The sequence below is a fragment of the Oncorhynchus kisutch genome, linkage group LG7, assembly GCF_002021735.2.
Source record: "Oncorhynchus kisutch isolate 150728-3 linkage group LG7, Okis_V2, whole genome shotgun sequence".
NCBI lineage: Eukaryota > Metazoa > Chordata > Actinopteri > Salmoniformes > Salmonidae > Oncorhynchus > Oncorhynchus kisutch.
In genome coordinates, this window is record NC_034180.2 from 19,827,511 (window position 1) to 19,839,735 (window position 12,225).

Below are 12,225 nucleotides of genomic sequence, written 5' to 3' on the forward strand. Positions count from 1 at the left end.
TCCTTCCTGCTCTCCTCTGCATCAGTCTGTCTGACATCTTTCTGCTGAGATTCTGCCTACCCGAGGCTCTCTAGGTGCTAGGAAGTGCGTAAACAAAGAGAATTTTAGGTTTAATGTTTGCTCCAACAAAGGTTACCATACTAAAAGAAACGTCTTAATAGAATACATATCAAATAGACACACTTAAATACGTATTCTAAAACATCATGTGCCTAACTTTACAATTGAAAAATGATCGTGTTATTCTGCTGCTGCTACAAAACAACTGCCACACCTCCAAGGTCCGCTGTTTCAACTTCATGCAGTAGGCACATGTTGGGATCTTGGTCTACTGCAATCGTAGTAGTAGTAGCATCTTCAGTATGGATAGGTAGGCTACATGTTAGGTTTTAATTTTAGCTTACAAATATCCCACAAATATTGGGGAATACAGTTATAATAATATCAAAATAATAGCTAATTAGCTAGCCATAGCTGGTAGTGGTAGCTCATGTTAATAATTACTGCTCTGACCGAGATGAGTGAGTCCACTGTAGGCAGTTACCTGTAGCTAGCAAGATATCAAGCTAGCTATATTGGCTAGCAAGGCTACTTAGTTCGGCAGGCCATCTGCACTGACTTACCACTCAAATTCTTCTCCTAGTGAATAATTTTCCCATGGATTTTGCTGTATCTGTCTCTATTTCCTTTCCTGGAAACCCACTTTAAAAAAAAAAATTATCTGAGGGGGGCATAGTGTTTATCTCTCGTGAATGATTGTGAATGCCACTTTTGTTTTTGAGGTGGGGGCGGGGGTACAAACGGGATGGTTGGGTAGAGATGCCTCATCTGATTAGAGGTAAACAGAGGTACATCTCCTTCCATAAAGCACTCAGGACGGCCCCCATTGATAGAGGGCCGTAGTAGGGTGCTCACATAGTGGGCATGAATGTTAAGAAGCCCAGTAAATGCATTTAGAACCGTATTTTAGTTTTGGGTTACCAGGTGCCTATTTTCAATCACCAGTTGCAGAGGTGTATCCTAGATAATAACAGCAGTGTGTAGGGGGGGGGGGGGGGGCAATACAAATAGTCTGGGTAGACATTAGCTGCTCAGGAGTCGTATGGCTTGGGGGTAAAAGCTATTTAGAAGCCTCTTGGACCTAGACTTGGCGCTCCGGTACCGCTTGCCGTGTGGTAGCAGAGAGAACAGTCTATGACTAGGGTGGCTGGAGTATTTGACCATTTTTAGGGCCTTCCTCTGACACTGCCTGGCATAGAGGTCCTGGATGGCAGGAAGCTTGGCCCCGGTGATGTACTGGGCTGTATGCACTACTCTCTGTAGTGCCTTGCAGTCAGAGGCCGAGCAGTTACCATACCAGGCAGTGATGCAACCCATCAGGATGCTCTCGATGGTGCAGCTGTAAAACCTTTTGAGGATCTGAGGACCCATGCCAAATCTTTTCATTCTCCTGAGGGGGAATAGGTTTTGTCGTGCCCTCTTCACAACTGTCTTGGTGTGCTTGGACCATGTTAGTTTGTTGGTGATGTGAAAACGCCAAGGAACTTGAAGCTCTCAACCTGCTCCACTACAGCCCCGTCGATGAGAATGGGGCGTGCTCCCAAAAGGAGGCTTTTCCTGTATTCCACAATCATCTCCCTAGTCTTGATCACGTTGAGGGAGAGGTTGTTGTCCTTGCACCACACGGTCAGGTCTCTGATCTCCTCCCTATAGGCTGTCTCATCGTTGTCGGTGATCAGGCCTACCACTGTTGTGTCATCAGCAAACATAATGATGGTATTGGAGTCGTGCCTGGCCGTGCAGCCATGAGTGAACAGTGAGTACAGGAGGGGATTGAGCATGCACCCCTGAGGTTCCCCCGTGTTGACAATCAGCGTGGCGGATGTGTTGTTACCTACCCTTACCACCTGGGGGCGGCCCGTCAGGAAGTCCAGGATCCAGTTGCAGAGGGAGGTGTTTAGTCCCAGGGTCCTTAGCCTAGTGATGAGCTTTGAGGGCACTATGGTGTTGAACGCTGAGCTGTAGTCAATGAATAGCATTCTCACATAGTGTTCCTTTTGTCCAGGTGGGAAAGGGCAGTGTGGAGTGCAATAGAGATTCCGTGATCTGTTGGTGCGGTATGCGAATTGGAGTGGGTCTAGGGTTTCTGGAATAATGGTGTTGTGAGCCATGACCAGTCTTTCAAAGCATTTCATGGCTACAGACGTGTGCTACGAGTCGGTAGTCATTTAGGCAGGTTACCTTAGTGTTCTTGGGCACACAGACTATGGTGGTCTGCTTGAAACACGTTGGTTTTACAGACTCAGTAAACCTCAGAGAGGTTGAAAATGTCAGTGAACACACTTGCCAGTTGGTTAGCGCATGCTCAGAGTACACGTCCTGGTAATCCGTTTGGCCCAGCAGCCTTGTGAATGTTGACCTGTTTAAAGATCTTACTCACATCGGCTGTGGAAAGCGTGATCACACAGTCTCTTCCCTTTGTAGTCTGTAATAGTTTGCAAGCCCTGCCACATCCGACGAGCGTCGGAGCCGGTGTAGTACGATTCAATCTTAGTCCTGTATTTATGCTTTGCCTGTTTGATGGTTATAACAGGATTTCTTATAAGATGCCGCTCCTTGAAAGCGGCAGCTCTATCCTTTAGCTCAGTGTGAATGTTGCCTATAATCCATGGCTTCTGGTTGGGGTATGTAAGTACAGTCACTGTGGGGACGACATCCTCAATGCACTTATTGATAAAGCCAGTGACTGATGTGGTGTACTCCAATGCCATTCACCTGACCACTTTTTTTTATAGACTGAGTAACTGGTGCTTCCTGCTTTCATTTTTGTTTGTAAGCAGGAATCAGGAGTTATGGTCAGATTTGCCAAATGGAGGGTGAGGGAGAGCTTTGTAGGCATCTCTGTGTGTGGAGTAAAGGTGGTCTAGAATTTTGTAATCATGTAATCAATACTGTGCAACGTTAACTTTGATTGGGTGAAAATAAAATGTTTGCTATTGTTATACAACATCCCCAGAACTTTTAATTTGTTTTTTTTACTAGCCAAACAACTCACCATGTTGTCCTGTCTGGTTGCTATGAAACACAAGTTTCATAACGCATGTGCAAGAGCACGAGCAATCTTCGTTCCCACGCCACTTTCTCAAAAATACATTGGTATTCATTCTGTAGTAGTAGGACTTAAATGCATATCACGTGTAACAATGTTGAATCTATTTGGATGGTTTGTTCACAAAGCTGTAAAGAAGCAGGGCCATTGTCTTTTCAGTTTTCTTTCATTTTGATCATGAACATTTCAGTTTTGAACATGCATTGTTGTCATGAACATGAATAGTTGTCAATACATTGGACCTGCAGCTAAAAATATAACAAATGTAAAGGAGATATTTAACCCAGTATTATGACAATTTTGCTTGAAAAAACGAACTCTCTTTTGAAACGTAGCTCGTCTGAACAAGACTGTACTACAACGCTATCACCACTGGGTGGAACTAGCACATCATCGTTGGTTTATGAAAACGACCACTAGTAGTGCCAGTTATGTCTGCCACATTTGCTTTATTACCAAAGAGTAATAGGCCTATAGATTATTTGGATTGCGTGTTCCATGCAGATGTAGACCTGTCAAATAATCAGAGGTTATTTAGCAAAAACTGCAATGCTGGCCAGTAGATAACTATTAATGTACAGTATGTAATTGACCAGAGTACATGGCTGTGGTTCAGGAACCATATTCAAAAATAATCTCAGAGTAGCAGTGCTGATCTAGGATCATGTCACCCCTGTTATTTTATTCATAATGATTTAAAAGGCAAAACGTACCCTAGATCAGCACTCCTACTCCGAGATGCTTCACGAATACAGGCACAGTGTGCTGCTGCTGGGAAATTTCAACTAAGTTAAGGTAACCAGCCACTCCGTATCGTGTTTAAGAACAGCCCTTAACCGTGGTATATTGGCCATATACAACACCTCTGGCTTTATTGCTTAAATATACCCACCTGCCCACTTACTCTTTCTAAGCCTGGGATATCATTAACTTTTAAAGTGCCTAAAAAATGCCAGAGTAATCAGTTTATAAACATTTTTAAAAAATGTCCTCATTGAATTTTGTGATATACACTTTATTCTGATTTTTCAGGGCCTCACAAATAGATATCATGAAGACACCTGGTTATTACACCCACTTTTGGACACCGAATTGATCTGTTCAATATCCACTTCTATTCTGGTAATATCAAATACCCCATATAAAAAAAGTGTAGAAGACCATTTCGTTCAATGGGTTCAAATTTGGACAATAACAACGCATCAGACTGTGTGCGGCTCGAAACCGCTCATTGAAGTGACTCAAGCATGCGCAATGCAGCCCTGTGTCAATTCAAGTAGCCCCAGTAGAGGCCAAGCAGAGCGGAGTGACTACTCGGGCTCGCGTAGCAGTCTCCCTTCCCAGTTCCTGTTTCCGCCTTTCAGTCTTCAGACAGCTTAACAACTTAAAGCATCATCGCCAGGCAGAAAATAGACCTTGAAGAAATCCAAGCTTTATGAGGTAAAGCCCGGTAAGACATTTTTCCTTACTGTGTGTGCAGAAAACGAATAGGAATGAGTGTCTGCGCCGACTCCTTTATCCCTCCATCCCTGGCCTGTTGCTATTTGCCTGCTTCGACCGCAGCCGAGAGGTAACAAAATAGCGGGCAGGGATTCACTAACGAGGCTCCGTTAGAATTCCTGTCGTCCTTTTCAAATTCAAAGGCGTTTGTGCATAGGAATTTGTCGGAGGTTCATTCCTTCATTTTTGCTACTATGTGCACAACGGTTATGTTAAAATGGTATAAAGTATGACAGCGACAATTCAGACGCCAGGCAGGGACAATAAACAGCGATTTATCTCCCATATTACCTCTAAAAGGAGTGCTGTGTTGAAAGAAAGCGCTCACATTTGTGAAGCTTTCTTATAAACAAACGAAATACTTAGCCAATGTTTTCTGTGGCTATATCGACTGTTATTTTGTGAAGTCAGCTTGCGTCGGTGGCTGCTCCCTTGTCCATCGTGCTGTGTCGAATCAAAACTCATCTTGAGCAGCCCCGCTATTTTTCAGACATTGGTTGAAGCCGATGAAAAGTAGCCTACCTCATTTTGGATATGCATTCTGTTTTTGTGCAGATGATCCAGCATAAACAAAATAGTTGAGTAATACGCCTATAACGCACGCACGCACACACAATGTGTACATTGTTTACGTTTAGTTTTCGGCTCAACTCCGTAATCATGCTATGCAAATTATGTTTTGCATTATTATGTGTTATCTCGTGTTTTTATTTCTTCACTACAGTTACACAGTAGGCATAGTATAAAACGATACTGCTGATAGGTCTATTTGCTTGGGCACACCTTTTTGAATTCAAAGAAAACCCTGTAGCCGGTTATGGCCAACATTGGCTCACAGCTGGTTGATCGGAAATAGGACGTCTTGAGATGTAAACATGCAACTAGGGACTGGAGCCCAGTCAACCTGCCTGGGCCATCTGTGGGATAATAGCTCTAGAATGACCCATGAATCCAGATACATTACTGTGTGAATAGTATAATCTAGTACCAGCAGGACTATTATAGTAGTACTAGGTCTTTTAATGTTACAATTTTGACCATTTCACGTTATTGATGTGCTACGACTATAAAGATATGATAGCATTTCACAGCTTCATTTGTCTTAGAGAATTGAGATGGTATTCCGCTAATTCAAATGACCTGCTTTGCCAAGCGTACAGTAATTATGAGCTATGTAATGTGAATGTCTCGTCTTGTCCTCTGTTTGGGGTGGTTGCACAAAGTTGAATTATATTAACAAGGCCTTTGTATGCACAATTGGCCAATTCATGAATCTTGAATTCCAATTTCCATGTTACGATTCTCTCTGCCACGTTACAGACATAATTCATGAAGTAAAACCACAGCGACGACAGGCTACCACCACATTCTGATTTTAAGGTTTCACAATGAGTTATTTTAAAATAAATCATCTTACATATTCACGTCAAGGGAAGGCGAGAGGACGGGATGGTTGAGAGACAACGGTGTCTCTCACCTTATTTGAATTGTTCCAAGTATGTGTAGTGGACATCATGGATACTATAGTAATTGCTATAAGCATATCATAGGACTACTGTAGGCCTACCACGTAAACAGTTGAATTTATCCCTGTAGGCAAGAGAAGACTGATAAAGACTCTTCATGCTAGATTTCTAATCATGTTTCACATGTGTTACAGAAGAATAATCCTACAGCAACAGGACATGTGAATTATTATGTGGATCATAATTGATGGACATTTTTGTCGGGGTTGATACATTTTTGGTGAGGGCGAGTCAATTCTGAAATTCCAAAATGGAATTGACAAACTATAGAAGCCTTTTTAAAACTCAACCACTGCAAGAAGATTCTCAGTAACAAAACAGTGGTCAACTTCAGATCCGACACGCTGCTAACTTAAATTAAGACTAAAAAGCACATTTTTGTTTTCCTACATTTTTTATGATATAGGCCATTTTGACATTGCAGTTGGCCCATCTAGCAGAACCCGCTCAGTTCTGCCTCCGTGGCAAAACTCATGACAATAGGCGTCAACCTGCAATTAGGCCAGGAGAGCTGTATAACTAACAGTAACAATTAATTTGATGCGAGTGCCCTGCTGCTATCCAACACTTGCAGGAATTTAATCTCGTGCTTTGTTGAAGTAGCCACTGCCCCCATTGTGTTCATACTAGAAAAGCTTTTATGTTATTGAGATTGAGATCACTTCCTTTCAAAACATTACACTTGAACAGGTCCTCCAAATGATACATGTGTAAAGGGATAGGCTATATGATAGATATATACAGTTGAAGTCAGAAGTTTACATACACTTAGGTTGGAGTCATTAACTTGTTTTTCAACCACTCCACAAATGTCTTGTTAACACACTATAGTTTTGGCAAGTCGGTTAGGACATCTACTTTGTGCATGACACAAGTCATTTTTCCAATAATTGTTTACCGACAGATTATTTCACTTATAATTCACTCTATCACAATTCCAGTGGGTCAGATGTTTACACACACTAAGTTGACTGTGCCTTGAAACAGCTTGAAAAATTCCAGAAAATAATGGCATGGCTTTAGAAACTTCTGATAGGCTAATTTACATAATTTGAGTCAATTGGAGGTGTACCTGTGGATGTATTTCAAGGCCTACCTTCAAACTCAGTGCCTCTTTGCTTGACATCATGGGAAAATCAAAATGATACAGCCAAGACCTCCACAACTCTGTTTCATCCTTGGGAGCAATTTCCAAACGCCTGAAGGTACCACATTCATCTGTACAAACAATAATACGCAAGTATAAACACCATGGGACCACACAGCCTTCATACCGCTCAGGAAGGAGGTGCGTTCTGTCTCCCAGAGATGAACGTACTTTGGTGCGAAAAGTGCAAATCAATCCCAGAACAACAGCAAAGGACCTTGTGAAAATGCTGGAGGAAACGGGTACAAACTTATCTATATCCACAGTAAAACAAGTCCTATGTCGACATAACCCGAAAGGCCTCTCGGCAAGGAAGAAGCCACTGGCCCACCAAATTCACCATAAAAAAGCCAGCCTACGGTTTGCAACTGCACATGGGGACAAAGATCGTACTTTTTGGAGAAATGTCATCTGTTCTCATGAAACAAAATAGAACTGTTTGGCCATAATGACCATTGTTAGGAGGAAAAAGGGGGACGCCATCCCAACTGTGAAGCACAGGGTGGCAGCATCATGTTGTGGGGGTGCTTTGCTGCAGAAGGGACTGGTGCACTTCACAAAATAAATGGCATCATGAGGTCGGAAAATTACGTGGATATAATGAAGCAACATCTCAAGACATCAGGTGAAGCTTGGTCTCAAATGGGTCTTCCAAATGGACAATGACCCCAAGCATACTTTCAAAGTTGTGGCAAAATGGCTTAAGGACAACAAAGTCAAGGTATTGGAGTGGCCATCACAAAGCCCCTGACCTCAATCCTACAGAAAATGTGTGGGCACAACTGAACAAGTGTGTGAGCAAGGAGGCCTACAAACCTGACTCAGTTACACCAACTCTGTCAGGAAAAATGGGCCAAAATTCACCCAACTTATTTTGGGAAGCTTGTGGAAGAATACCTGAACCGTATGACCCAAGTTAAACAATTTAAAGGCAATGCTACCAAATCCTAATTTGGTAGCATTGAGTATGAGTATGTAAACTTCTGACCCACTGGGAATGTGATGAAATAAATAAAAGCTGAAATAAATAATTCTCTCTACTATTATTCTGACATTTCACATTCTTAAAATAAAGTGGTGATCCTAACTGACCTAAGACAGGGAATTTTTACTAGATTTAAATGTCAGGAATTGTGAAACTGAGTTTAAATGTATTTGGCTATGGTATATGTGAACTTCCGACTTCAACTGTAATATGATGACATTATTCGTTTTAACAATGTAGATTCCATAGAGACACTGCAGTACCTGTCACTCCACCACACCTCAACAGTCGGCACAAAAACATCAGTCATCTTGGGTGTCAACAGGAGTATCTGGCAACAACCAGAAACACCTACACACAGAATAACATACTCTACAAGTATGTTAATGATAGCTTTGTCTGTTTGCATCAACCTGGGCTTGGGTTGATTGAAGCCTTGGTTTCCGGAAATGTTTATGCGATCACCTGTGTGCCCCAAAAGTGTTAGTTGTTATTAGATGTGTGCCGAATAGTCAGACAAAACGAGTATCGTAACGGATAAGGGCAATTTTCTGGATACGATTATAATCGGAGTATTTTTGGTAATTATCTGTGGAGAAAATAAATAAATATATATATATATATACATTTTTGAATGCCAGCCAGCATTAAGTCATCTGTAAAGACTATGCCGGGCTGTGCGTTAATCAGAGCAGCAGGATCAGATCGAGTGAGGCTGTATTTCTGTCTACTCACTTCATCATTTCACCCAATCACTTTCACTTCTCTTTTTCGGTCTGGTCATTGAGACTACTGCTGCCTCCTTTTAGCCTGCTGCTATGCTAAATGAAATGGCAGGGACGTTTGCTATCACTCTATCAATGTGCATAATATCTAACAAGCGGGGCGAGGGTATGGAAGAAGAAATGAAACATCGGTGCGCATTCTGACCGATAGCATGCTTCTCTGCCCGCTGCAAGTTGAGGAGACACAGGCCAGACACACACCCCTCCATGGCTCTTAATCAGCAGCTTGTTTGGTCTATAAATATTTTTGCCAACATCTACTTAGGCATATAGAACATTAGCTATTTTTTTTTTTTTTTGATCTGACTATCACCTGTCAATTTACAGATACGATTACAAGTCTGGCCATGTCAGCTCACCCCTAGTTGTCACGTTCCAGATATGATCACACTTTAACCACCTGTATGAGGTCCATGATCCGAATGAAGTGTTTGTGACCTACAGCTGCAGTGACTTACAGCCGCAGGCTGAAACTTTGACAATGAATGGTCTTCTTTATATCCCCTTGTTGGTTTCCAATAGTATTTAGATCTGAGCCCAGGGTATGTGCATTCTGGCACTGTTCACTGTGTTATCTAACAAGTCTGTCTTATAGCCTGGTCTACATTTCATGTAGATAAGATAGCAGAGGTCCAAGAGGCCATTATTGCCTTTTTGCCTAGTTCGCAAATTGAATACTCATGTTACCTATTACTTGGAGGCTCAGCAAGCTTTGTTTGTGAGTGAATTGAGTTGTAACAATAGACCAGCAAATACATTTTATTTTCCATATCCTTGTTCTATTCTGGAAAGTTGAAACACCATGTTTGTTGTAGGAACGAGCTCTGGTGTCTCTGGGGTAGGGTAGCTGAAATGTAACACATGTCGTTTGGGTTAGCTGTAAAAGTCTGTAAACCTGTCAGTGTTTGTTTGTCAAACATTACCATGGCGACTTGTGTTATCTATCCTCTACAACATTACCAATGAGGCAAACATCTATGCAGTTACATTTTGGTAGATTATTTTTGACGATATATCGTATTGTTTTGACAATATCGCAATGTTATTTTTTTTCCGCTAGTTTGCTGTACCTGCAACAACTCCAGTATTATTCCTTCATAGCTTGCTCTCCACCTTCTTTTTAAATAGGGAGCCAATTTGTTTTCAGCACATACTTCCACGACTGATCAAAATGAGTTTTCTCATGGCTCCCTCTTGTCCCTCTGCAGCAGACATATGGTGAGAAATATGTTTGGAACTTCGAATCGCAATGAAATTATCGCGTTGCAATACATATAGAATTGTCAGAACTGCAATCCATATTCTTTAGGCACCTAAGTATCGGTATCATATGGTCCCTGGTAATTCCCAGCCCCATACAACATGTGGCTTTCTCTAGTCTGTAGCCTACCAGTGTGGCCTTGGTGAGCACTGTGCACATCTCCATTGTCTCAAAGACCCTTATATCACCACAGTCACCCAGATGGCTTCAGCACAAGAACCACACACAGATGGATGCGCACACACACACGCACACAAATAAGGTCTCATTCTCATCTTTGGCACCAGTTTGCTCCGGTGTCTTACTATTCCCACTGAACATAGTAGAGCAGGATTGTAAGACCTATTGGAGGGCCATGTTAAAAGTATGTTGTCATGTATTCTCACTGGGAGAAGCTCCTGTGCCATCTTAACCTTGCTGACGACGAGTCCATATATTTTATGACTGGATGGAGGGATGGTGTGTGGGCTTGGCTATGTTAGTCATTGAATGGACAGAGGTAAAACATTAACTTGTGACCGTGGTATGACTCTAAAGGGTGTTCTGCTATAGCTGGGGAATTGCTGCTGATACTTATCTTTCAAGGTGTGTTCCACACAGGGTTAGCGGGAATAGAATAGAGGACATCTACAGTACCTGAGCCTCGGGATTGTTGCCAGGTAAAATGCACCCGTGTTGACTGCTGTAACGGAGAAGCCTCTATATTCTCTCATATTACATGGCAAAAGTAAGCTGATCAACCATAACGGAATATGTTGCGAAAGGAAGTATTGGTAATTACTACTGATTGCATTGGAAATCTTAGAGATCATCAATTGACAGTTCAATGAGGTGGTTTTGATTGACACCGCTTCAGAGAGCCTTAACTATACAACCCCCCCCCCCCCCCCCCTTACACACACTCCGTTAGGCTCTTTATCCTTCTCTCTTTATTTCTCTCTTTCTCTACCCCCCCTCTCTCCCTCCCTCTCCACCCCCCCCCCTGTCTCTTTATTTTTCTCTTTCATACCCCCCCTCTCTCTCTCCCCTCTTATCTCTCTGCCTCCACATCCTCCTTTCCAATGTTGTCGATATCCAGTGACAGCTCTCAGTGGGTTTCCATGGCGATGCCGGCAAAAAGGCAGGAATAAAGAAGTGCTGATTAGTTTTAATGATAGTGTCGCTTTTCCTTTCTTTCTGTTCGACTAGAGAATCTCTCTTAACAGGTGATTTTGTATGAAGTGTAAGAGGAAGAGGGGTTGGTGCGTGTATGTGTGATGGATGACAAACTGAGAAGTGACAGAGAGGGAGGGGCTAATCACACAGGCTGGATCTCTGGCAGTGACCCTATTGGTAGCGCACAACGCTTTACCCATGATGAACGCTCTCGCTCTCAACTTCAATTCTATTCCATTTGCATTATTGGCATGACGTAACAATGTACATATTGCCAAAGTTTACTTTGGAGATTAAGTGATAGATTTACAATAAAACCATAATTGAAATAAACATCATCAAGATTGTCACTGGGGGACTCTCTCTTTCTGCCCAGTAAGATGTGGTGAAACCTCACTAAGCCCAATCTTGGCATCTGTATTATTCATGCAAAGAAAGCAGAGATGATCGAGCCATCATGCCTCATCTTACAAGAGACCCCTGTGTGTGGTGTGTGTGTGTGTGTGGTGTGTGTGCGTGCGTAGCCAGTCAGTGTAGTTGTCCCCATCGGTCCTGACCGTCACAGTGCCCACAGCCCAACAGGGACTTTTGATCAGCTATAAATAAATCTCTCTCTCCCTGGCTGCAGTGTGGAGTCAAAACTGCATCCCGAATGGCACCCTATTCCGTATTTAGTGCACTTGGCTCTCGTAAAAAGTAGTGCATAATATAGGGAATAGGGTGCCATTTGGGACGCAGTCAATGTGAAGCGTCCTTC

The 12,225-nt window shown here is 42.5% G+C and overlaps 1 protein-coding gene across 4 annotated transcripts in view; it reads left to right on the plus strand.

Moving 5' to 3' along the window:
* The first annotated feature begins 4,395 nt into the window (after positions 1-4,395).
* LOC109894294 (alpha-(1,6)-fucosyltransferase) overlaps positions 4,396-12,225 on the plus strand; it is a 115,426-nt gene continuing 107,596 nt past the window's right edge. For 2 of the 4 annotated variants that reach the window (XM_031828638.1, XM_031828640.1), the window contains exon 1: positions 4,396-4,559. The gene's annotated coding sequence lies outside the window, so the exon portion shown is untranslated. The remainder of the gene's footprint in view (positions 4,560-12,225) is intronic. The other 2 variants (XM_031828639.1, XM_031828641.1) reach the window with 1 other exon arrangement.